Below are 25,585 nucleotides of genomic sequence, written 5' to 3'. Positions count from 1 at the left end.
CCCACACCTTTCCCCACTCACAAAAATCGATTCACGATGGATAAAGGACTTAAACTTAAGGCATGAAACAATAAAAATCCTCCAAGAAAGCATAGGAAAAATACTGGACGATATTGGCCTGGGGAAAGTCTTCATGAAGAAGACCGCCATGGCAATTGCAACAACAACAAAAATAAACAAATGGGACTTCATTAAACTGAAAAGCTTCTGTACAGCTAAGGAGACAATAACCAAAGCAAACAGACAACCTACACAATGGGAAAGGTTATTTGCATATTTTCAATCAGACAAAAGCTTGATAACTAGAATCTATAGAGAACTCAAATTAATCCACATGAAAAAAGCCAACAATCCCATATATCAATGGGCAAGAGACATGAATAGAACTTTCTCTAAAGACGACAGACGAATGGCTAACAAACACATGAAAAAATGTTCATCATCTCTATATATTAGAGAAATGCAAATCAAAACAACCCTGAGATATCCTCTAACCCCAGTGAGAATGGCCCACATCACAAAATCTCAAAACTGCAGATGCTGGCGTGGAGGTGGATAGAAGGGAACACTTTTACACTGCTGGTGGAACTGCAAACTAGTACAACCTTTCTGGAAGGAAGTATGGAGAAACCTCAAAGCACTCAAGCTAGACCTCCCATTTGATCCTGCAATCCCATTGCTGGGCATCTACCCAGAAGGAAAGAAATCCTTTTATCATAAGGACACTTGTACTAGACTGTTTATTGCAGCTCAATTTACAATCGCCAAAATGTGGAAACAGCCTAAATGCCCACCAACCCAGGAATGGATTAACAAGCTGTGGTATATGTATACCATGGAATACTATTCAGCCATTAAAAGAAATGGAGACTTTACATCCTTCGTATTCACCTGGATGGACGTGGAAGACATTATTCTTAGTAAAGCATCACAAGAATGGAGAAGCATGAATTCTATGTACTCAATTTTGATATGAGGACAATTAATGACAATTAAGGTTATGGGGGGAACAGAAAGAGAGAAGGAGGGAGGTGGGTGTGGTGCTGGTGTGTGTCACACTTTATGGGGGCAAGACATGATTGCAAGAGGGACTTTACCTAACAATTGCAATCAGTGTAACATGGCTTATTGTACCCTCAATGAATCCCCAACAATAAAAAAAAAAAGAAAAAAAGAAACATTAAAAAATATATATATATATACATACCATTCATTGTCTTAATTTCCATTGTAATGTATAGAAAATAATTCAAACTTGAATCCCTTAACTAAAAGCCATATTTTGTTTTATATACTTTTTATTTCATAATTGAAAATGGCTGGTTTTAAATTTCATAACTTCCTAATCCCAAATAATACTTAAAAAATAATTTTTCTATTTCATGCAATCACACATTGGACATTTATACAAATATAAAATTATTTTTTTGGAACTGAAAATTCCATTAATAAAATCAAATACATTGTGCAAGTGGGATAAAAATGTACAGACCTCATCTAGCCTTCCCTGTGCAGCTGTATTTTTAATCATTTCTATCACATAGGAAGAGTTAATCATGGGGAGAATAAAACCTTATGGTGGTAATAATTTTGACTATAAAAGAACACTGATAATGTCTTTTGATGTTTTCAGATATACAACTCTTTCACCTTTAGTATAATGAACTTATTTTTCATTTATGCTCCCATCAAAAACTGCATATTTTTACAAACTGGTATTGGAATCTCAGCCAACACCTCTCTCCTCCTCTTCTGCATCTTCATACTTGGTCTGATCACAGGGTGAAACCCATGGACCTGACCACGTGTCACTTGGCCTTTGTTCATGTGTGTGAAGTTCTTCATCGTGCTATTATTGGGGTCTCAAGAACTCTTTGGGTCACTGAACTTTCAGAATAACCTTAAATGTGAGGCATTTTGCTATCTGAGCAGAGTGATCAAGGATCTCTCCATCTGCACCACCAGCCTCCTGAGCATGCTCCAGGCCTTCACTGTCAGCCCCAGCACCTCCTGGTTGGCCAGCTTTAAACATAAATCCACAGATTACATCATCCATGTTTGATTCTTTTTGTGGTCATACACCTTGTCTTTTAATCATAGCAGATCGCCTACACCGTAGATACTTATAATTTGACCAGAGAAATCTACTGAAGATAAACACTGCTCACTTTCCCCCATGGACCCTATAATCAGGGGACTTCTTTTTGCTCTGACATAACCAAGGCGTTTCTCCTTTGTAGGAATCATGCTACTCTCAAGTGCTGACATAGCGATTCTCCTGCTCAGGGACCAGAAGTGATACCAGCACCTTCACAGCACCAGGCTCTCCTCTAAAGCCTCCCCAGAGAAGAGGGCCACCCAGACCATCCTGCTGCTAGTGAGTTGCTTTGTGGTCATGTAGTGGGTGGATTTTATTATTTCAGTCTCCTCAACCTTGTTTTGGGCATATGGCTCAGTCATCAGGAACGTCCAAAAAATGCCACAGTTGATCCTTCGGTGCTGCTCAGTTCAAACAAAAGAACAATATTCTCCAATATATATAAAATAAGTGGCATAAAATAAAAATAATTCTCTGAAGAGTAGGTTTTTCTCTCCTCAGTTACCTTTTCATGTAGAAGATAATTCGTTTGATTTAATTACCATGTATAAAAATTATACTCTTATTATATATCATTTATTTGGAAACTGATGCTGTTTAAAAACTTTGTGATTGGACTTCCATCCGCTGCTGCCATGGGGAAGGTGAATGTGGGCACGTTGCACCAGGAAGGTGCATCTTGGCCAAGTTGTGGCCAGGATGACTTCAGGGTTCTGACTGCGATTCAAATGGGTATGAAGAACCATGAGATAGTTCCCTGGAGTTTGATCGCCTCTATAGCCAGCCTTAAACCTGGTGGCTGTAATAAAGTTTTAAGAGAATTAGTGAAACATAAACTCATAGCTTGGGAGGGTACCAAGACTGTCCAGGGCTATCAGTTGACAAATGCAGACTATGATTACCTGGCTTTGAAAACATTTTCTTCTAGACAAGTAGTTGAGTCTGTTGGAAACCAGATGGGTGTTGACAAAGAATCAGATATTTACATCGCTGCAAATGAAGGACAGCAATTTGCATTAGACCTTCACAGACTAGGAAGAACTTCCTTTGGAAATCTGAAAAACAAGCATGATTACCATAAACACAGGCATAATGTGTCTTAGCTTTATTGATCTCCTCTCTCTGCCTTGAAGAAATTTGCCCATATGAAGGTGTTATGTGAGAGGAAATTTCCAGTTCCAAAGCCAGTTGATTACAATTGCCATGAAGTGGTCATGGAGATCATAAATTGTTATCCTCTATGTCAGATACACCATGTTGAAGATCCTGCCTCAGTATATGATGGAGCCATGGAATTAATTGTAAGACTTTGGGATCATGGGCTGATGCATGGAGATTTCAATGAATTCAATCTCATTTTGGATGAAAATGATCGTGTCACCATGATCGATTTCCCACAGATGGTCTCAACTTCTCATCCCAATGCTGAACCGTATTTTGACAGAGACGTCAAGTGCATTAGAGATTTCTTCATGAAGCGTTTTGGCTGTGAAAGTGAGCTTTATCCAACCTTTAGTGATATCAAGATGGAAGGCTCTCTTGATGTGGAGGTTTCTGCCAGTGGCTACACAAAGGAGCTGCAAGCTGGTGACGACCTGCTGCAGTGAGTGGGCCCAGATGAGAGGGACACTGAGACAGAAGAGGGACCTCAGTTTTTGTTTTCTGATGGAGAAGTGTCAGAAAAATCAGAGGTTTGTAGTTCCAAAGATGAAAGTGAACAGAACTGTGTGGACCAGTCAGGTGGCTACAGATCATTTGAAGACCTGGAACAGATCAGGGAGGACAGTTCATCAGAGCAGAGTGCTGGTGCACACCACTTTGAAATGACTGACTTCAGCTAGGCTTTAGAAGAAATGAAAGGGCAGGTTGTTGACAAAAATTCCATACCTGAATTTTCTGAGGAGAGAAACAGAAATGAAAATTACCTGAGAGAATGTGGTCAGACACCTCAAGGAGAAGCCTCTGCTGACTCTGAGGAGTGTGTTGATGAATGCCCTCATCTAACTGCCTTCTGTCACTGAGTAAAGAATCCAGGTCTCTCAGAGATGAAAAAAAAATATGGGAGACATTAATTGGTGTAGAACAAGAACTCTGAGTGTTACTTCTCCTATGGGCCAGGGTTGTGAGTTGTTCAACAATTCCTCCGGAACTCGTGAAACAAGGTGAAACGTCAGTAGACAAATTAGCAGTCAGACGGTGATTACAGAAAGGAGAAGCAAATGTGTTTACCAAGCAACGAAGGGAAAACATGCAAAATATTAAATCAAGTTTGGAAGCAGCTAGCTTTGGGGGAGAATAATATATATTTTTGAAATTTTTTAAAAGTTACTCTAATCTGCGTTTAAGCCACATTTTATCTTCTTTTGCATCAAGGCTAATATATAAGTAGATGAATAAACCCTATTTCATTTATATAAAAAAACCCTTCATTTTATTTTATTTTATTATTAAATCATAGCTGTGTACATTAATGCAATCATGGGGAACCATACACTGGTTTTATATACCATTTGACATATTTTCATCACACTGGTTAACATAGCCTTCCTGGCATTTTCTCAGTTATTGTGTTCAGACATTTATATTCTACATTTAGTAAGTTTCACATATACCCTTGTAAGATGCACTGTGGGTGTGATCCCACCAATCACCCTCTCTCCACCCATTTCCCCCCATCCCCTTCCCTTGCTCTCCCCTTTCTCCTATTCTTAAGTTATAACTGGGTTATAGCTTTCATTTATTTATTTATTTGTTTGTTTATTATTGTTAAATCATAGCTGTGTACATTAGTGCAATTAAGGGGTACAATGTGCTGATTTCATATGCAATCTGAAATATTCTCATCAAACTGTTCAACGTTTGATGAGAAAATGCCTTCATGGAATTTTCTTGGTTATTGTATGTAGATATTTATATTCTGCATTTAATAAGTTTTGCCTGTACTCATTCTAAGATGCACCTTAAGTGTGGCCCCACCCATTACCCTCTCTCTACACTAACCTCCCCCCCTCCCTTCTGCTTCCTTGGTCCTTTCTCCCCATAGTCTTGTGCTATAGTTGGGTTATAGCCTTCATTTGAAAGCTATAAATTAGCTTCATAGTCGGGCTGAGTACATTGGATACTTTTTCTTCCATTCTTGAGATACTTTATTAAGAAGAATGTGTTTCAGCTCCATCAATGTAAACATGAAAGAGGTAAAGTCTCCATCTTTCTTTAAAGCTGCATAATATTCCATGGTGTACATATACCACAATTTATTAATCCATTCGTGGATCAATGAGCACTTTGGCTTCTTCCATGACTTAGCAATTATGAATTGGGCTGCAATAAACATTCTGGTACAAATATCTTTGTTAAAATGTGATTTTTGGTCTTCTGGGTATACACCTAGTAGAGGAAATATAGGATTGAATTGCAGATCTATTTTTAGATGTTTGTTCTCCAAACATCTTTCCAAAAGGAATGTATTAATTTGCATTCCCACCAGCAGTGTAGAAGTGTTTCCTTTTCTGCACATCCACGCCAACATCTGTGGTCTTGGGATTTTGTGATATACGCTAATCTTACTAGACTTAGATGATACCTCAAAGTAGTTTTAATTTGCAATTCTCTGATGATTAATGATGAGCATTTTTTCATATGTCTATAGGCCGTGCACCTGTCTTCTTCAGAGAAGTTTCTCTTCAAGTCCCGTGCCCAGCCTGAGATGGGATCACTTGTTCTTTTCTTTCTAATATGTTTGAGTTCTCTGGGGATTCTAGTTATTAAACCTTTATTGGAGACATAATGTGCAAATACTTTCTCCCATTCTGAGGGCTGTCTGCTTGCTTTACTTACTGTGTTCTTGGCTATGTGGGAGCTTTTTAGTTTGATTAGCTTCCAGTGGTGTATTTTTGGTGCTGCTTCAATTGCCCTCCTCATAAAATATTCGCCCAGAGTGATTTCTTCAAGAGTTTTCCCTGCACTTTCTTTTAGTATTTTTATAGTTTCATGAGTTAAAGTTTAAATCTTTAATCCAGTGAGAGTCTACCTTAGTTAATGGTGAAAGGTGCGGGTCCAGTTTCATTCTTCTAAGGGTTGCCAGCCAGTTCACCCAGCACCATTTGTTAAATAGGGAATCTTTCCCCCACTGAATCTTTTTAATTGGATTATTGAAGATTAAATAATGGTAAGTAGCTTGATTCATCTCTTGGTTCTCCATTCTGTTTCATACATCTACCTCTCTGTTTTTGTGCCAGTACCATGTTGTTTTAATCACCATCGATTTATAGTCTGAGGTCTGGTAGTGTGATTCCTCCTGCTTTGTGTTTATATCTGAGTAATGTCTTGGCTATTCAATGTTTTTTCTGATTCCATATAAAACGAAGTATTATTTTTTTGAGATCTTTAAAGTATGACAATGGAGCTTTAATAGAGATTGCATTAAAATTGTATATTGCTTTGGGTAGTATGGACATTTTAACAATATTGATTTTTCCCAGCCATGAGCATGGTATGTTTTTCCCTTTGTTAATATTTTCAGCTATTTCTTTTCTTAGAGTTTCATAGTTCTCTTTATAGACATCTTTCACATCCTTTGTTAGATAAACTCCCAAATGTTTCATCTTCTTTGGCATTACGGTGAACGGAATAGAGTCCTTGACTGTTTTTTCAGCTTGACTATTGTTGGTATGTATAAAGGCTATTGATTTATGGATGTTGATTTTGTAACCTGAGACACTGCTGTATTCCTTGATCTTTTCTAAGAGTTTTGTAGTAGAATCCCTTGTGTTTTCCAGATATACAACCATATCATCTGGGAAGTGTGAAATTTTGATCTCTTCTGACCCTATATGAATACACTTGATCGCCTCTTCTTCCCTAATTGCAATGGCTAAAACTTCCATTACAATGTTAAAGAGCAGTGGAGACAATGGGCAACCTTGCCTGGTTCCTGATCGGAGTGGAAATGATTTGAATTTAATTCCATTTGGTACAATATTGGCTGTGGGTTTGCTATATGTGGCCTCTATAAGTTTAAGAATTGTCCCTTATATACCAATTTTCTTAAGTGTTCTGATTATGAAGAAATGCTTGATATTATCAAAAGGTTTTCCTGTATCAATTGAGAGAATCATGTTTTTTAATTTGTTTATGTACTGAATTATATTTATAGATTTATGTGTATTGAACCAGACTTGAGACCCTGGGATAAAACTGACTTGGTCATGATGTATAATTTGTTTGATGTGTTGCTGGATTCTTTTTGTTAGGATCTTTTTGAATATTTTTGCATCTATATTCATTAGTGATATCGGTCTATAATTTCTTTTCTTGTAGGGTCTTTTCCTGATTTGGGGATCAGTGTGATGTTTGCTTCATAGAACGTGTTGGGTAGTATTTCTTCTTCTTCTATATTTTGGAACAGGTTAAGCAATATAGGTACTAGTTTCTCTTTAAAGGTTTGGTAGAATTCTGATGTGAAGCCATCTGGTCCTGGGCTTTTCTTTTTAGAAAAGAATTTTAGAAAAGTTCTGATGCTGTTTCAGAACTTGATATTGGCCTGTTCAACATTTCCACTTGATTCTGGCTAAGTCTTGGAGAGTGACATGCTTCCAAGTATTGGTCAATTTCCTTCAGATTTTCATTTTCTGAGAATAAAGTTTCTTGTAAAATTCATTAAGGATTTTTTTAATTTCTGAGGAGTCTGTTGTTATTTTGTCTTTGTCATTTCTGATTGAAGAGATTAGAGATTTTACTCTTTTTTCCCTGGTTAGGTTACCCAAAGGTTTATCTATTTTATTGACCTTTTCAAAAACCCAAGTTTTTGATTTATTGATCTGCTGTATACTCCTTTTGTTTTTAGTTTCATTTAATTCTGATCTAATTTTGGTTCTTTTCTCCTAGTAGGTTTGGTGTTGGAATGTTTTTCCTTTTCCAGTTGCTTGAGATGTCCCATTAAGTTGTTAACTTCCTCTCTTTCCGTTCTCTTGAGGAAGGCTTGCAGTGCTATAAATTTCCCTCTTAGGACTGCCTTTGCAGTATCCCAGAGGTTCTGATAATTTATGTTTTCATTGTTGTTCCAAAAATTTGGTAATTTCATTATTAATCTCATCTATGACCTAGGTATCATTCAGCATAAGGTTATTTAACTTCCATGTTTTTGTATGAGTGTGCAGATTCATGTTGTTCCTGAGTTCAACTTTTATTCCATGGTGGTCCAAGAAGATGCAAGGAATAATTTCTATTCCTTTAAATTTACTTAGGTTAGACTTGTGACCTAAGATGTGGTCGATTTTGGAGTATGTTCCGTGGGCTGAAGAGAAGTATGTGTATTCAGTTTTGTTGGGATGAAATGTTCTGTAGATGTCTGTTAAATGTTGGATGGTTAGTTTTAAATCTAAAATTTGTTTGCTTAGCTTCTTATTGGAGGATCTATCCAACACTGCCAAAGGAGTGTTAAAATCTCCGACTATTATGAAGATGGAGAAAATCAAGTTCAAGTCTGTTAGAGTTTCTCTTATAAATTTAGGAGCATTTTGGTTGGGTGCATGAATATTAATAATTGAAACCTCATCATATTGAGTATTACCTTTAACAAATATGAAGTGAGCATTCCGAGTCTTTCTTACTTTTTTTGGTTTAAAGCCTATTGTATCTGCAAATAGAATTGTTTTTTTCTGATTTCTATTTGCCTGAATTATGGACGACCATTCTTTCACCCTGAGTCTATATTTATCTTTTAAGGTAAGATGAGATTCTTGTATGCAGCAGATATCTGGCCTGAGTTTTTGTATCCAGTCAGCCCACCTGTGCCTCTTTAGAGGACAGTTTAAGCCATTCACATTAATGGAGAATATTGATAAGCCCGGCAAAATTTTGGGTATCGGGTTTTTCAAAAGTCCAGTGGACATTTTTAATCCTTTTGCCACTGTGGAAGTTGGAGTTTGATCAAAAGTTTCAGAGTGTGTTTACTTTTGTAGTAGAGGATTGTGCTGGTCATTAGGGAGGATAGGTCTGAGAATATTCTAACATCTGGTTTAGTTATGGCAAATTTCTTCAACATGTGAATGTCATTAAAGTATTTAATTTCTCCATCATAACTGAAACTCAGTTTAGCTGGATACAGGATCCAGGGTTGAAAGTTATTTTGTTTTAGGAGATTAAAAGTCAATGACCACCCTCTTCTTGCTTGAAAAGTTTCAGCAGAGAGATCTGCAGTCATTCTAATATTCTTCCCTTTGTGGGTTATGATTTTCTTACATCTGGCTGCTTTCAGAATTTTCTCCTTCATATTAAGTTTAGTGAAGTTAATTATGATGTGCCCGGGGGATGTCTTCTTCATGTTAAGTCGTGCTGGGGTTCTGAAACTGTCTGCTATCTGAATTTCAGAATCTCTTGGCATGTCTGGAAAATTCACTTTCATAATTTTTTGGAGAAGAGCCTCTGTGCCTTGTGAAGCCACTTCATCACTTTCAGGGATTCCAATGAGGCAGATATTACCCTTCTTCGAATTATCCCAGAGCTCGCTGAGAGAATGATCCATTTTTGCTCTCCATTTCTCTTCCTCTGAGAGTTTGGGAGTGTTCAAAAGGTTGTCTTCAATGTCTGAAATTCTTTCTTTTGCTTGCTCCACTCTGTTACTGAGGGATTCCGCTGTATTTTTCAGATCTTTGAGGGCTGCAAATTCTTGCTTCTATGTGTCAAAATCTTTGGTGGTTTTGTCTTTAAATTTGTTGAATTATTGAGACAACTTTTGAATTGCTCCTCGAATTTCTAATTCCAACTTTTCCTCCATTCTATCAACCTTGTTTGCAATCCAAATGCTGAATTTGATTTCTGACATCTCAGCCATCTGTTTATGAATGGGATCTTCAGTTACATCTGTCATATCTTTCCTTGGGGGGGTTGATCTACTCTGGTTATTCATGTTACCAGAGTTTTTCCACTGATTATGCCCCATTATTATTTTACACTGTTTGACTAGATGTGTGGATAAAGAAAAGTTGGGTTCGGGGTTCCAGGAATAGTGATTAACCATCCCTTTGCCAAAACGCTGGGACTGGTGTCTGTACCTTTTCACCTGGAGCTTTGCCAATGACCTGTACAGTGCTACGGCCTGAGAAACTGGGGACCTGCTTAGTGTGGTGGGGCTAAGTGGCTCTGTCTTGTTTTCAACTGGGGACCTGCTTGGTGTGGGGGGGCTAAGTGGCTCTGTCCAACCCTAGTGAATCAGTTACTCTGGGTTGAAGTCTCAGCTGTGGAGCAATACCAGCAATTAAGTCACCCCACCCCCCACAAGCAAAAATTGGAAAAGGAAAATCAAACCTACAACCACACACCCAGGGTTCCACTTGAATAGTCTTCGGGTGATTGGCCCAGTTCAAGAGGTCCAAATCAACTATTTCAGTCAGCACCTATCTCAGGTGGGACAGTTTAAAAGGTATCTGGCCACTAGATCACAGGTGTGTGCTGACAACTCAAATATGACTTGCTCCGGTGCTCTGTGAGGTCAGGAGGACCCACCCAGAAAATAGATTAGTCTGGGAAGGTTGATGCCTCCTTCCCCACCTTGCACCTCTGTCATACTCAGTCACTGATAACCCGGCAGGGCTGTGACCCAGTTGCCTCCAATGAGCAGATACTTCAGGGGTTTGCACCTGCCTGAATCACAGGGAGATCTATGTCAGCCAGGCCACTGCTCTCTGTCACTATCTGGCAGGCGGTAGTGAGGCCTGACAACCTGGCATGCTTAATGGAGGCTGGGGCTGTTCACTCAGTTCCAGCCCCACCCCTGATTGATGTTACTGACAGAACAACTTTGTGGAATTTGTTTCTGTCCCGGCTAAATTCTCCTGCAGAAGAGAAGCTTTTCTGAGTTTACAGAACCTGCGCCTCTGGTCTGTGCTGCTGCCTGGTCTCAGCTGTAGTTTGTATTTACAGCATGGTTAGCTGTCAGTTTTTAGTTCACAGAACCTGTTTCTCAGGTTCTGTCTGTGCTGCTGCCCAGTTTGGGCTGCAGTTTGTATTCCAGCCTTTGCCTTTCCACCTTTGTCTGGGTAATGATCCCCTGAGTGCTGGGTGTGTCTTAGGCTCAGTAAAGCAGTCCTCTGTGTAAGCCTTGCCTTGGGAATCTGCCAGCTCTCTGCATGCATTTTCTAGTCCCAGTGCTCCACTCAGGCCAGTACTGCCTCAGGCAAACCCTTTACTCATGGGGCCTGTGTTTCAGTCCCAGATCTGTTCCACCAATGGCTGTCACCAGAGAAGATTCCTGGCTTCCTCTGGTTGCCCAGGGAGACAGGGGTTGTGACTCCAGAATATCCATTGGTGAGCCCTATTGTTGCCAAAAACAGCTGCTGTTCTGTGCCTCAGAGCACCACCGCACCTGTATGGTTCCCTCTCAGGTGACTGTCCTCTCCTCACTCCTGTGCCATGGAATCAGCACTGACCACCAGCAGTACATGCCATGTCCACACCTCTTGAGAAAATACCCAAGAATCTGGACTCCTGGGGGACAGGCTTCCAGCATGTGGCTGCTGCCCTAACTACTGAGCGACGGGAAGCCCCAGAGTTCAAGTATTGATAAAAGAAAGCATTTTCATTGGAGCCAAAGGACATACATTTATATAATTAATTCTATCAATACTGAATTTAAGGTACTGAAAAACAGTAAGTCTGCCCATAATCAGGTCTCATACATTAAAGTGGAAGATTGCCACTTTATAGTTCATGTTTTGAGCGAAATATTATATATTCATAGATACTATTTGGTGCAGATGTCTAAAAATACTCAAATGTTATCATTATTCATAAATTACTTGACAAATTAAATCAGAAAATATGGGCACTTTCCAAGAGCACAACTAAATTAAAAAAAGAATTCATAGGAGTTATTAAATCAATAAGCCGGTTTTCCTTCAGAAACTTTATAATTATGTGGACCTCAAGGCTTTGAGGACTGTTCAACTTATCCTTTTTGACTAAACAAGGAAAATTACTAAATGAACTTATCCCAAACGTAAATTTTTTCTTTTTCATTTCTCTCTCTTTTTTTTTTTTTACTAGAGACAGAATCTCACTGTACTGCCCTCTTTAGAGTGCCGTGGCGTCACTCGGCTCACAGCAACCTCCAGCTCTTGGGCTTACACGATTCTCTTGCCTCAGCCTCCTGTGTAGCTGGGACTACAGGCGCCCACCACAACGCCCAGCTATTTTTTTGTTGCAGTTTGGCCGGGGCTGGGTTTGAACCCACCACCCTTGGTATATGGGGCTGGCACCCTACTCACTGAGCCACAGGCGCCACCCCAAATGTAAATTTTTTCAAATGTGCAAACCAAATTATTTTCAAATTGTAATTTCTTATAGAGTATGAAGCAAGGTGAGAAGTTCATCTCTAGAGCCTGTGTAATACAGACAACAGAGAAATAAAGAATGCTGAGAGAAATTAGTGTCCATGCTATAATTGGATACCTAGCTAAAATGTCTTTACAAAATAAAGGTAACATTTTATTTTTGGAAATAAAAAATACATGAATAATGTAAAACATTGATAAATTTTAGTACCAATAGGAGCTTCTTTAGATAGAGAAGTTTCCTGATATGAAGTTCAGGGAAGCAAATTAAAAGATAACAAATTTCTTTCTTGTTTTTTTTTTTATGGTGAAAAGTTGTGTACTTAGAATTAGCCAGCTGGACTTTGTTCAAATGATCCCAATTTTATTGGCAATATCCAAAGCATCATAATCAGAAGCCAGTGGAGCATATGCCTTCTTCTCACCATCAGGCCTGATGAGGGTATTGACCTTGGTCAGCTTCTTCACATCGTTTGATTCGGTACTTATTGGCTTTGACATCTACAATGAACTCAAGTGGGTTGTTGTAATGATTTTGCCTGGCTTTGTTGTCTGGGAAATACTGTCCTCATAGAGTGAAACTGTAAGTTTCCCTTATGCTATATTTCTGAAGTGAGCTTAAGAAACCTGCATTAATTTTTAATTAAGTATTACAAGAAAATAAAACTACACATCATCGTCCCTTATGAATATAGACAGAAATCCTCAAAATTTATAGCAAACTAATTGAAACAACGTTAAAAACATTATTGACCATTTTTACTCAGGATTTTACTCAAATGCAAATGTAGCTTAATATCCAAAGATTGGTCAATATAATACAGCAATAGAATACCAAAATGTATTATTCTGATGAACACAGAACAACATTTGACAAATCCATACACATTTATGATAAACTCTAAACTGAGTAGCAACAGAAGGGGACGTCCTAGGGCTGCTGAAAGGCATCTATGAAAAACCTACAGCTGATTTACATGCAATGATGAAAATCTCGGTTTGGCTCAGTGCCCATAGCTCAGTGAGTAAGGTGCCTGCCACATACACCAAGGCTGGCAGGTTCAAACCCGGCCCAGGTCAGCTAAACAACAATGACAACTGCAAAAAAAAAAAAAAAATAGCCAGACATTGTGGTGGGTGCCTGTAGTCTCAGCTAATTGGGAGGCTGAGGCAAGAGAATTGCTTAAGCCCAAGAGTTTCAGGCTGCTGAGAGCTGTGCTACCACAGCACAATCCCCAGGGTGACATAGTGAGTAGTGTCTTGAGATATAAAATCAATGCCCACAAATCAGTTGTCTTCATTTATGCCAAAAATATTCATGCTGAGAATCGAAGAATCAAGTCAAAGAAAATCAAATCAATTCACCTTTTAAAGTAGTTCCAAAGAAGATGAATGCCTGGAAATATATCCAACAAAGTATGTGAAAGATCTTTATAAAGAGAACTGTGAAAATATGAGAAAAGAAATAGCAGAAGATATTAACAAGTGGAAGCACATACCATCGGTCATGGCTGGGAAGAATCAACATTGTTAAAATATCCATGTACCCAAAGCAATCTACAGGTTTAATGCAATCCCCATCAAAGCACCAATATCATACTTTGAAGAACTTTTTTTTTTTTTTTGTAGAGACAGAGTCTCACCTTACCGCCTTCAGTAGAGTGCCATGATGTACACAGGACTCACAGCAACCTCTAGCTCTTGGGCTTTCGCGATTCTCCTGCCTCAGCCTCCCAAGCAGCTGGGATTACAGGCGCCTGCCACAACGCCTGGCTATTTTTTGGTTGCAGTTCAGCCGGGGCTGGGTTTGAACCCCCCACCCTCGGTATATGGGGCTGGCGCCTTACTCACTGAGCCACAGGCACCACCCACTTTGAAGAACTTTTAACAATAGTACTTCATTTCATATGGAAACAGAAGAAAACCTGAATAGCCGATACAATTCTTAGAAACAAAGAGAAATCTGGAGGCATCACATCACCAGACTTCAGGTTATACTTCAAGTCTATAGTCATCAAATCAGCATGGTACTGGCACAAAAATAGAGATATCAATCTATGGAATAGAATTGAGAAGTTAGAGATGAACCCAGCCACATATCGCCATTTGATCTTTGATAAACCAAACAAAAGCATGCACTGGGGAAAAGAATCCTTATTTAACAAATGGTGCTAGGAGAACTGTTTAGCCACATGTATGAGACTGAAACTAGACCCACATCTCCCACCTTTGCCAAAAATTGATTCTCATTAGATAAAAGATTTAAGTTTAAGACACAAATCAATAAAAATTGTAGAAGAGAGTGTGGAGAAAATGCTTGACAATATTAGCCTCAGAAAAGATCTATGAAGAAGACCCTCCTGGCAATTGAGGCAACCTCAGAAATAAATGGGATTTGATCAAGCTAAAAAGCTTCTGCACAGCAAACACACAGCCTGTGGAATGGAAGAAGTGAATCTGACAAAGGCATGATAAGTAGAATCTACAGAGAAGTCAAATTAATCAACAGGAAAAGAGCAAACAGTCCAGCCATGGTGGCTCACATCTATAGACCTGGCATTCTGGGAGGCTGAGGTGGGTGGATCTCCTGAGCTCAGATGTTTGAGACCAGGCTGAGCCAGAGCGAGATCTCATCTCTAAAAATAGCTGGGCATTATGGCAGGCACCTGTAGTCTCAGCTAATCAGGAGGCTGAGGCAAGAGAATCACTTCAGCCCAAGAGATTGAGGTTGCTGTGACCTGTGACACCATGGCGTTCTACTGAGGGCAACAAAGTAAGACTCTGTCTCAAAAAAAGAAAAGAAAAAGAAGAGAAAAGAGCAAACAATTCCATTTATAAGTGATCAAAAGACTTGAACAGAAACATCTCTGAAGATAGCAGATGAATGGTCAAACAAATACATGAAAAAATGCTCATTGTCTTTAATCATCTGAGAAATCAAATCAAAACCACTCTAAGATATTGCCTAACTCCAGGGAGATTAGCCCACATCACAAAGTCCCAAATCTGCAGAAGCTGGTGTGGATGTGGAGAGAAAGGAACACTTCTACACTGCTGGCAGGATTGAAAACTAATACAACCTTTATGAAAAGAAGTATGGAACTAAAGAACTCAAATTTGACTTCCACTTGATCCTGCAATTCCATTACTAGGCATCTACCCAGAAGAACAAAATTCATGTTTACCACAAAGACATTTGTACCAGAATGTTCATTGCAGCTCAATTAACAATTGCCAAGTCATGGAAGCAACCCAAATGCCCATCAACCTATGAATGGATTGACAAGGAATACTATTTAGCCATAAAAATATGGAGATTTTACATCTTTTCTATTTACCTGGAAGGACTTGAAACACATTCTTCATAGTAAAGTATCTCAAGAATGGAAAAAAAAATCCTGTGTACTCAATACTATTATGAAACCAATATATAAACAACTACATGCCCATTATGAATGGTAAAACACAAATATAGTCTACCTAGTGGGGAGGAGGGAGAGTGATTGGTGGGAGTAGTGAAGGCAATTGGTGGGATCTCACTTAATGTGCACAATGTGAGGGTGTTCATCACACTCCCTGGGTAAGGAGCTCTTCTTCAACTTAAACTTTACCTTAGAATAGAGAATAGTGTACTTAAAAATTTGTGCCCTCATATTCATTTGAAATTTTAAAAGATCAAAAAATGGAAAATAAATCCTTCAGTATTTTTTCCATTTTTACATATTTAAATGATAATAGTTTGGATATATTGGGTTAAATGAATTATTACAACCAATTTTACCTTTTTATTTTCTTTCATATGGCTACTAGAAAAATTTAAATGACACACAAAGCTGACATTCTATATCTTAGTACATGCTGCCTTAGAGGATTGCCTCTCTTTTCATAGCTAGGGCTACCTCCTCAAAGTCTAGAGGCCAGATTTATTATAAATTGTGCTATTTATTTTTTTACCATTGGGGATTCGTTGAGGGTACACAGAATCAGGTTCCATTGATTGCTTTTGTTAGATAAAGACCCTGTTATATTTGTGTTAAACTGAAAATTTAAAACAATTGCCATTATATTGTTTCCATTTGTGATTAATATATGAATGTACTCTCATATATAGATATAACATTATATCCAAGGCTAAATGCAAATGCTACTCTGAGTGGGATCAGGTTCCAGAGCAGAGAGGAAACCCAGCCTAAGAAAGTGCTGCATTCGAGTACCCATCATCCTGGCCCCCTTCAGCCCTGAGACCCATTGCATCTCCTGCCCCCTCAGGGCCTGGTGGTGTGTGGCTCCAGCAGTTAAGGTGGAAACTGTCCTATCAGACGTGTAGCCAGAGAGGGGAGTGGTCTTCTGATATAAGGCGGTACCTTTGTCTCTCTGCCTGCCGGTTCTGCTGATACAGAACTCCATGGCTAATTCTCTTCTGCTTCCAGAGGCCCCAGGTTGCTCCACTACAGCCTCTGTAAACTGTAGGGACCATGCAAGCCATAGGGAGGACTCTTGGACAACTCAGAAGCTGGGAGTCATTAGTATGCCTAGTCAGTGTCCTGAGAGGGCAGGGGGGCTGGGTGGAACTAGATGAAACCACCTGTGCTGGGACATGTTTCCCCAAAGATCCAGAGTCTACTGTTCAAGTCCATCTGGTACAGCTTACTCCACATGCTGGAGGTGGGCCAGCAACACAAACCCAAGTGTCCTATCCCCTCCTTAAACCATGACTTCCCCAGAGCCCTCTCTGGGCAGCTCTGTGCTGGCAGCCCTGTGACTTCCCCTAATTGTACAGGAACGACAGGAGTGTGGCAGAGTTCCTGCATAGGTAGAGCTGTGGTCCATGGGGCCTTGTTCCTCCTTTCTCCCCAGGGATCACCCATCCATTACAACCTGAGTCTTTCAGATATTTGGGAAACAGGGTCTCAAATTCACCATCTTTTCCCCCTAACCTAGCTCCTACTAGGGCTAGCAACAAGTCCCTAAAATTTCAATTCCTTCTCTACATTCCCAAATGCCAATTTCCTCTCTTAAGTTCAAAATATTATGGATTACTTGTTCCTTATGCAGCATTTCAAATGGACAGAGCATTTTGTCATTTTTATGCAAAGAAATTAAAGACTTTTTTTGTTGTTGGGGATTCATTGAGGGTACACAGAAGGAGGTTACATTGATTGCTTTTGTTAGATAAGAACCCTCTTATATTTCTTTTCCTCTCCCCAAAAGGTGAACCCTATCCCTTGACCCCCCATGCCCTCCCTCCTTCCTTTTCTCAGCTCTTCCTGTCCCCCAAGCCCACTGTGTACTAGGACATTAATTGTCCTCATACCAGAGTTGAGTACGTAGGATTCTTATTTCTCCATTCTTGTAATGCCTTACTAAGAATAACGTGTTCCACATCTATCCAGGTTACTACAAAGGATGTGAAGTCTCTGTCTTTTTTAGTGGCTGGATAGTATTCCATGTTATATAAATACCATAGCTTGTTAATCCAATCTTGGGTTGGTGGGCATTTAGGCTGTTTCCACATTTTGGCTGGTGATTGTAAATTGAGATACAATAAATAGTCTAGTACAAGTGCCCTTGTGATAAAAGGATTGTTTTTCTTCCGGGTTTCAGAATCCCAGCAGTGCGATGGCAGGGTCAAATGGGAGGTCTAGCTTGAGTTCTTTGAGTGTTCTCTGTACTGTCTTCCAAAAAGGTTGTATTAGTTTGCAGTCCTACCAGCAGTGTAAAAGTGTTCCCTTCTCTGCACATCCACGCCAGCATTTGCAGTTTTGAGTCTTTGTGATGTGGGCCGTTCTCACTGGGGTTAGATAATAACTCAGGGTGGTTTTGATTTGCATTTCTCTAATTATTAGGGATGATGAGCATTTTTTTCATATGTTTATAAGCCACTCATCTGTTTCCTTTAGAGAAGTTTCTATTAATCTCTCTCGCCCGGTGATCTAAGGGATTGTTGGCACTTTTTTATGTTTGCTACTTTGAGTTCTCTGTAGAGCCTAGTTATCAAGCTTTGTCTGATTCAAAACATGCAAATATCCTTTCCCAATATGTAGATTGTCTATTTCCTTTGGTTATAGTCACCTTAGGTGTACAGAAGCTTTGCAATCTCATTTAGTCCCATTTGTTTATTTTTGTTGTTGTTGCGATTGCCACGGGAGTCTTCATCATAAAGTCCTTCCCCAGGCCAATAGCTTCCAGTGTTTTCCCCACACTTTCTTTGAGGATTTTAATTGCTTTATGTCTTAGATTTAGGTCTTTTATCCATCTTGAATCAATTTTTGTGAGTGGAGAAAGGTATGGGTCTGGTTTCCATCTTTTACATGTGGATATCCAGTTCTCCCAGCACCATTTATTGAATAGGGATTGTTTCCACCAGTGTATGTTCTTGTTTTGTTTATCAAAGATTAGGTGGTTATAAGATGTTTGGTTCATTTAGATGTTGTTCTGGATTTCTATTCGGTTCCAAACGTCTATGTCTCTATTTTTGTGCCAATACCATGCTGTTTTGATCACTATGGCCTTGTAGTACAGCCTAAAGTCTGGTAGTCTGATACCCCCAGCTTTGATTTTATTGTTAAAAGTTGCCTTGGCTGGGCGGTGCCTGTGGCTCAGTGGATAGGGCGCTGGCCCCATATACAGAGGGTGGTGGGTAGGGCACTGGCCCCATATACAGAGGGTGGTGGGTGTTCTTATGGGTTCATAGTTTTCTTTATAAAGGTCCTTCGCCTGTTTTGTGAGGTGTATACTTAGGTATTTCATTTTCTTTGGAGCTACTGAGAAGGGTATTTTGTTCCTGATTTCTTTCTCATCTTGGCTGTTATTGGCATATACAAAGGCTACTGATTTGTAGAAATCGATTTTATATCCTGAGTCATTACATTTTGATCACTCCCAGGAGCCTTGTGGTTGAGTCTTTGGGGGTTCTCTAAGCATAGAATCATATCATCAGCAAAGAGGGAGAGTTTCACTTCCTCTGTCCCCATTTGGTTGCCTTTAATTTCCTTCTCTTTCCTGATTGTATTGGCTAGAACTTCCAGCACTATATTGAATAGTAGTGGTGAAAGAGGACACCCTTATCTTGTTCCAGTCCTGAGTGGAAAAGCTTTCAGTTTTACTCCATTCAGTGTAATATTAGCTGTGGGTTGTTGTAGATGGCTTCAATCAATTTAAGTAATGTACCACCAACGCCTATATTCCACAGCATTCTAATTAGGAAAGGATGTTAAATTTTATCAAAAGCTTTTTCTGCATCTATTGAGAGGATCATATGGTCCTTGTTTTTGCTTGTGTTGATATGATGAATTATGATTATAGATTTGCATGTTAAACCAGCCTTGCATCCCTAGGATGATCCTACTTGTTCATGATGTATGACTATTTTTATTTTATTTATTTTTTTATTAAATCATAGCTGTGTACATTAATGTGATCATGGGGCACCATACACTTGTTTCATAGACCGTTTGACACATTTCCATCACACTGGTTAACAGACTTTCTGGCATTTTTCTAGTTATTGTGCTAAGACATTTACATTCCACATTTACTAAGTTTCACATATACACTTGTAAGATGCACCACAGGTGTAATCTCACTAATCCCCCTTCCTCTGGCCACCTCCCCCCTCCCTCTGCTCCCTTGCCCCTTCCCCCTTATTCTTAGGTTGTAACTGGGTTATAGCTTTCATGTGAGAGCCCCAAATTAGTTTCTTAGTAGGGCTGAGTACATTGGCTAATTTTTCTTCCATTCTTGAGATACTTTACTAAGAAGAATACATTCCAGCTCCATCCACGTAAACATGAAAAAGGTAAAGTCTCCATCTTTCTTTAAGGCTGCGTAATATTCCATGGTGTACATATACCACAATTTATTAATCCATTCATGGATCGATGGGCACTTGGGCTGTTTCCATGATTTAGCAATTATGAATAGGGCTGCAATAAACATTCTGGTACAAATATCTTTGTTATGATGTGATTTTTGGTCTTCTGGGTATATGTCTAGTAGAGGAATTATAGGATTGAATGGCAGATCTATTTTTGGGTCTCTAAGTGTTCTCCAAACATCTTTCCAAAAGGAATGTATTAATTTGCATTCCCACCAGCAGTGTAGAAGTTTTCCCTTTTCTACACATCCACGCCAACATCTCTGGTCTTGGGATTTTGTGATATAGGCTAATCTTACTGGAGTTAGATGATATCTCAAAGTAGTTTTGATTTGCATTTCTCTGATGATTAAAGATGATGAGCATTTTTTCATATGTCTGTAGGCCGCATGCCTGTCTTCTTCAGAGAAGTTTCTCTTCAAATCCTTTGCCCAGCCTGCGATGGGATCACTTGTTCTTTTCTTGCTTATACATTTCAGTTCTCTGTGGATTCTGGTTATTAAACCTTTGTCGGAGATATAACCTGCAAATATCTTCTCCCATTCTGAGGGCTGTTTGATTGCTTTACTTACTGTGTTCTTGGCTGTGCAGAAGCTTTTTAGTTTGATCAGGTCTCATTAGTGTATTTTTGAAGCTGCTTCAATTGCCCGGGGGGTCCTCCTCATAAAATACTCACCCAGGCCGATTTCTTCAAGGGTTTTCCCTACACTCTCTTCTAGTATTTTTATAGTTTCATATCTTAAGTTTAAATCTTTAATCCAGCGAGAGTCTAATTAGTTAATGGTGAAAGGTGTGGGTCCAGTTTCAGTCTTCTGCAGGTTGCCAGCCAGTTCACCCAGCACCATTAGTTAAATAGGGAATCTTTTCCCCACTGAATGTTTTTAATTGGCTTGTCAAAGATCAAATAGCGGTAAGTAGCTGGATTCATCTCTTGGTTCTCTATTCTGTTCCAGATATCTACTTCTCTGTTTTTGTGCCAATACCATGCTGTTTTGATCACTATCGATTTGTAGTAAAGTCTGAGGTCTGGTAGTGTGATTCCTCCTGTTTTGTTTTTATTTCTGAGTAATGTCTTGGCTATTCAAGGTTTTTTCTGATTCCATATAAAACAAAGTATTGTTTTTTCAATATCTTTAAAGTATGACAGTGGAGCTTTAATAGGGATTGCGTTAAAATTATATATTGCTTGTAGTATGGCCATTTTAACGAGGTTGATTCTTCCCCACCATGAGCATGGTATGTTTTCCCATTTGTTAACATTTCCAGCTATTTCTTTTCTTAGAGTTTCATAGTTCTCTTTATAGAGATCTTTCACGTGTTTTGTTAGATAAACTCCCAAGTATTTTATCTTTTTTGGCACTGCTGTGAATGGGATAGAGTCCTTAACTGTTTTTTCAACTTGACTATTGTTGGTATATATAAAGGCTACCAATTTACGAATGTTGATTTTTCTATCCTGAGACGCTGCTGTATTCCTTGATCACTTCTAAGAGTTTTGTAGTAGAATCCCTAGTGTTTTCCAGATATACAATCATATCATCTGCGAAGAGCAAAAGTTTGATCTCTTCTGACCCCATATGAATACCATTGATCGCCTTTTCTTCCCTAATTGTGGTGGCTAAAACTTCCATTACAATGTTAAAGAGCAATGGAGACAATGGGAAGCCTTGTCTGGTTCCTGATCTGAGTTGTATGACTTTTTTAATGATAAGTTTTAATCTATTTGCTAGGATTTTATTGAGAATTTTTGCATCTATATTCATTAGTGAAATTGGTCTATAGTTCTCTTTTTTGGTTGAGTCTATTCCTGGTTTTGATATCAGGGTGAAATTTGCTTCAGAGAACATGTTGGGAAAGATTCCTTTCTCCTCATTTTTTGGAATAGATTCTGCAGTATGGGCATAAGCTCTTCTTTGAAGGTATGATAGAATTCTGGTGTGAAGCCATCTGGACCAGGGCATTTTTTTGTTGGGATTATTTTTTATTATTATTTTTTTTTATCTCAATGCTTGAAATTGTTCTATTTAGTCTATTCGTCTATTGGTCTTCATCTTGATTAAGTCTAGGGAGTGGGTGTGAATCCAAGTATTGATCCATGTCCATTATATTATCAAATTTCTGGGCATAGAGTTTCTTGTATTCAGAGATAATCTCTTGCCTCTGTGCCATCTGTTGTTATTTCTCCTTTATCATTCTTGATTGAGGTTATTAGATATTTTACTTTTCTATTTCTAGTCAGTCTGGCCAAGAGTTTATTTTGATTCACTTTTTCAAAAAACCAACCTTTTGTTTCATTAATTTTTTGAATGACATTTCTCTTTTCAATTTCATTAATCTGACTTAATTTTAGCTATTTCTTTTCTTCTGATCAGTTTAGGGTTAGATTGTTCTTTTTCCAAGTACACAAGGTGGTTTGTGAGTGTGTTGATACGATCTCTTTTTGTTTTTCGAAGGTAGGCACTAGTGTGATAAAATTTTATCTCAGGACTGCTTCTGCTGTATCCCAAAGGTTTTGGTAGCTTGTGTCTTCACTGTTGTGTTTGAGGAAATTGACATGTTCCTCTTTAATCTCTTCTTGGACCCAACTATCATTCAGCATAGACAAGCAGACACTGGTCATTCAGTGTGGTCACCTGAGGGGCAGCTCATAGCATGAAAGTACTGGAGGAGGATGGCCATAGATGTGTATGCCAAGACTCTCAGTGGATTTCCTTTAGAGGGAACAGGGCCACACTAGGGATGCAAGATATTTCAAGTAGAGGAGAGAGGATGTGTCATGATCAGGGCAACCTTATCCAGGCATGTCTCTGGGGCATCAATTAGGATTCCCCTTGAATAATTGATAGGAATATTGGAGAAAGAGTCATCAGAGCTTTTGCATCAGGAGTCTAGGATATGGTTGAGAGGTCCCAGTTGTCAGTGGTCTGTGCCTCCCATGGACCCATGTACACTTCCCATGCCAGATCCATCACTTATTCATGTAATGCTAAAAGCAACTTAGCTTCCCTAAATGTCACAACCACTCAGTAGAAAACAGGAGGTACAGCACCACCTCTGCCCACCCACAGGCTGATGTGGGGATCCCAGGTCATAATGTCAGATGTTTCCTAACAGCTGCAGAGCATCATACTCACAGAAGGGATGAGAAATCACCCTCCATTGCCCACTGCCCTGGAGTGCTGTGAGCACCCTACCTGGTGTCCGGTTTGTTTCCCCTGCCATTTAGGAAACACAGAGGATGACAAAGGGACCAGTCCTCTTCCTCATGATTCACCTGGATTGAGTCATTTTAGCCTCCTCATGTCATAAAAAATAAGCCTATTACCATTGTCATATGACAGTGCAGAGAACTGAGGACAGAGGGATCTCATGACCTTCTGAGGTGTAGGTGTAGGTCCATTGGGCTTGGACCCCATCCCTAACTCTGCACCACCAGCACCCTGCTCTCTCCCTCTGCTCGGTTGCCTTTCTGTGTGGTCTCATCTCCATGAAGGCATGGCCCATACAGGCTCCCTGAACCCCACGATCTCCCTGAAACCCAGCTTTCATCAGATGGCTCTACTTGGAAGTCAGTAAACAATGGGATCAGATGTTCAAACTCAGAATCAAATTTTACCAGTTCTCTCTGGACTTCTTTCAGGAAGATGCCTGCAGTTGTCCCTATTGTGAAAGCACTAACCATGTTCTTTGCTGACAACACCACACTGCCCCTCACCCCCACCTCCAGAGCAGAGCATTGTACTGCACCTGTTTTGGTGACCTGAAAACTTACTGTGGACATGATGGTTCTTCAGAATAGTGATTGGGTATTACTTGGTGTTCCGGATATAAGACAATGTATAAAGAGTGTTAAGCTCTGTTTTTCATGGAGCAATATTTAAATTTTCCAAGTCATAAGTGCTGCTGCCTCTTCCTCATGATTCACCGTAAGTGCTGCTGCCACCACAGAATTCAATGTACATTTTCAAGTCAAGATTGTTTCATATTTGATGGCAGACAATAATTCAAGTTCTTGTCTTGATACTACCTGGTTATTGAACATTGGCATAAAAATATCTTGTTGGGGCATGCTTGGTAGATGATGCCTGTAATCCTTGCCCTTTGGGAGGCTGAGGCAGGATCACTGGAGCCCAGATCTTTGAGGTTGCAGTGAGCTATGATGACACCACCCATGATCTAGCTTTCTAGCCAGGGAGGCAGAGTGAAACCCTGTCCTCCCCCATCCCTGAAAATATCTGCCTAAAACAATGGTGCCAAATGATGATTTTTAATAAAGACATCATCTCATCTAGAAGAGTTTGGGGTTGACATCAAAAAGGATCCGAATTCCCTTATCAATCTTTCCTCTCTCCCCTATGTCCTATTTGCAACTATAAATAACATGGGATACATTTGTTACAATTAATCCAAAAATTGATACCTGATTCTCTAAAGTTAATCATTTCCATTCAGGTTCACTCTTTCCATTGGTCATTTCTGTCAGTTGTGACACACTCAAAGCCCTGTTTCCCATTGTGTCCTCACACAGTGCCCTCTCCCTGCCCTCAAAGGCCCCTTATCTTATCACTTTATCACAGTTATTGGTCCACAAACTCTGGAAACTATTAAGATTTTCACTGTTTTTGTAGTTTTGCGTTTTCCAAAATGTCATGTAGTCAGAATGATAAATAACAGAGGTGTTTTAGACTAACATTTCACTCATCTATATATATTGAATGTGCCTTGATCTCTCTGTGATGGCTTGTGTAGATCTAACATTTCATCTGGCTTTTTATCTCCTTTGTTTCAGCAAACCAATGTTTCTCCTGCCCCTGCTGCCCTTCAGTCGTCACACGTGTCCCACCCATCCCTCTCTATCCCTAGCCTGTTCTCCTGACCCCATTCATGCCACCTCCTCACCTCTGGTGCCCCCTGGACCTATTTAGGTCATCAATCTCGTCCCGTCCAAGGTCCCTGCCTGCCCCTGCCAGTTCATGTCCCCTTCCTTGCCCCCGTTCTTGCTCTGTCAGTTGTGACCCTTACTGTCACACGGCCCCACCTCAGCCCCCTTTTCCTGCCTGTTGGCCCCCCTACTCAGCCCCCTCCCAGCCCCCTGTTCCTGCCTGGTGGCCCCCTTCCACAGCCCCCTCCCAGCCCCAGGCCCTTGCCCATGTGCAATTGTTTTGGGTCCCCTTTCTGGTGGAGATCCAACAGAATTGCCCCACAGACAACAGCCAGGCCACACCCCCCAGCGGCATCCTGCCCACTTTGCAGGCTGTGTAGGTGGTGGTAGCTCCTTTG

The 25,585-nt window shown here is 39.8% G+C and overlaps 1 long non-coding RNA gene and 1 pseudogene across 1 annotated transcript in view; one reads left to right on the top strand and one right to left on the bottom strand.

The window, feature by feature from the left end:
• Positions 1-25,585, bottom strand: part of LOC128597447 (uncharacterized) — a 52,415-nt gene that overhangs the window by 5,369 nt on the left and 21,461 nt on the right. The gene's annotated exons all lie outside the window — the stretch shown is intronic.
• On the top strand, positions 2,697-4,442 carry LOC128597445 (serine/threonine-protein kinase RIO2-like; annotated as a pseudogene).

The sequence above is a fragment of the Nycticebus coucang genome, chromosome 10, assembly GCF_027406575.1.
Source record: "Nycticebus coucang isolate mNycCou1 chromosome 10, mNycCou1.pri, whole genome shotgun sequence".
NCBI lineage: Eukaryota > Metazoa > Chordata > Mammalia > Primates > Lorisidae > Nycticebus > Nycticebus coucang.
This window is presented reverse-complemented; position numbering and strand designations above follow the sequence as displayed.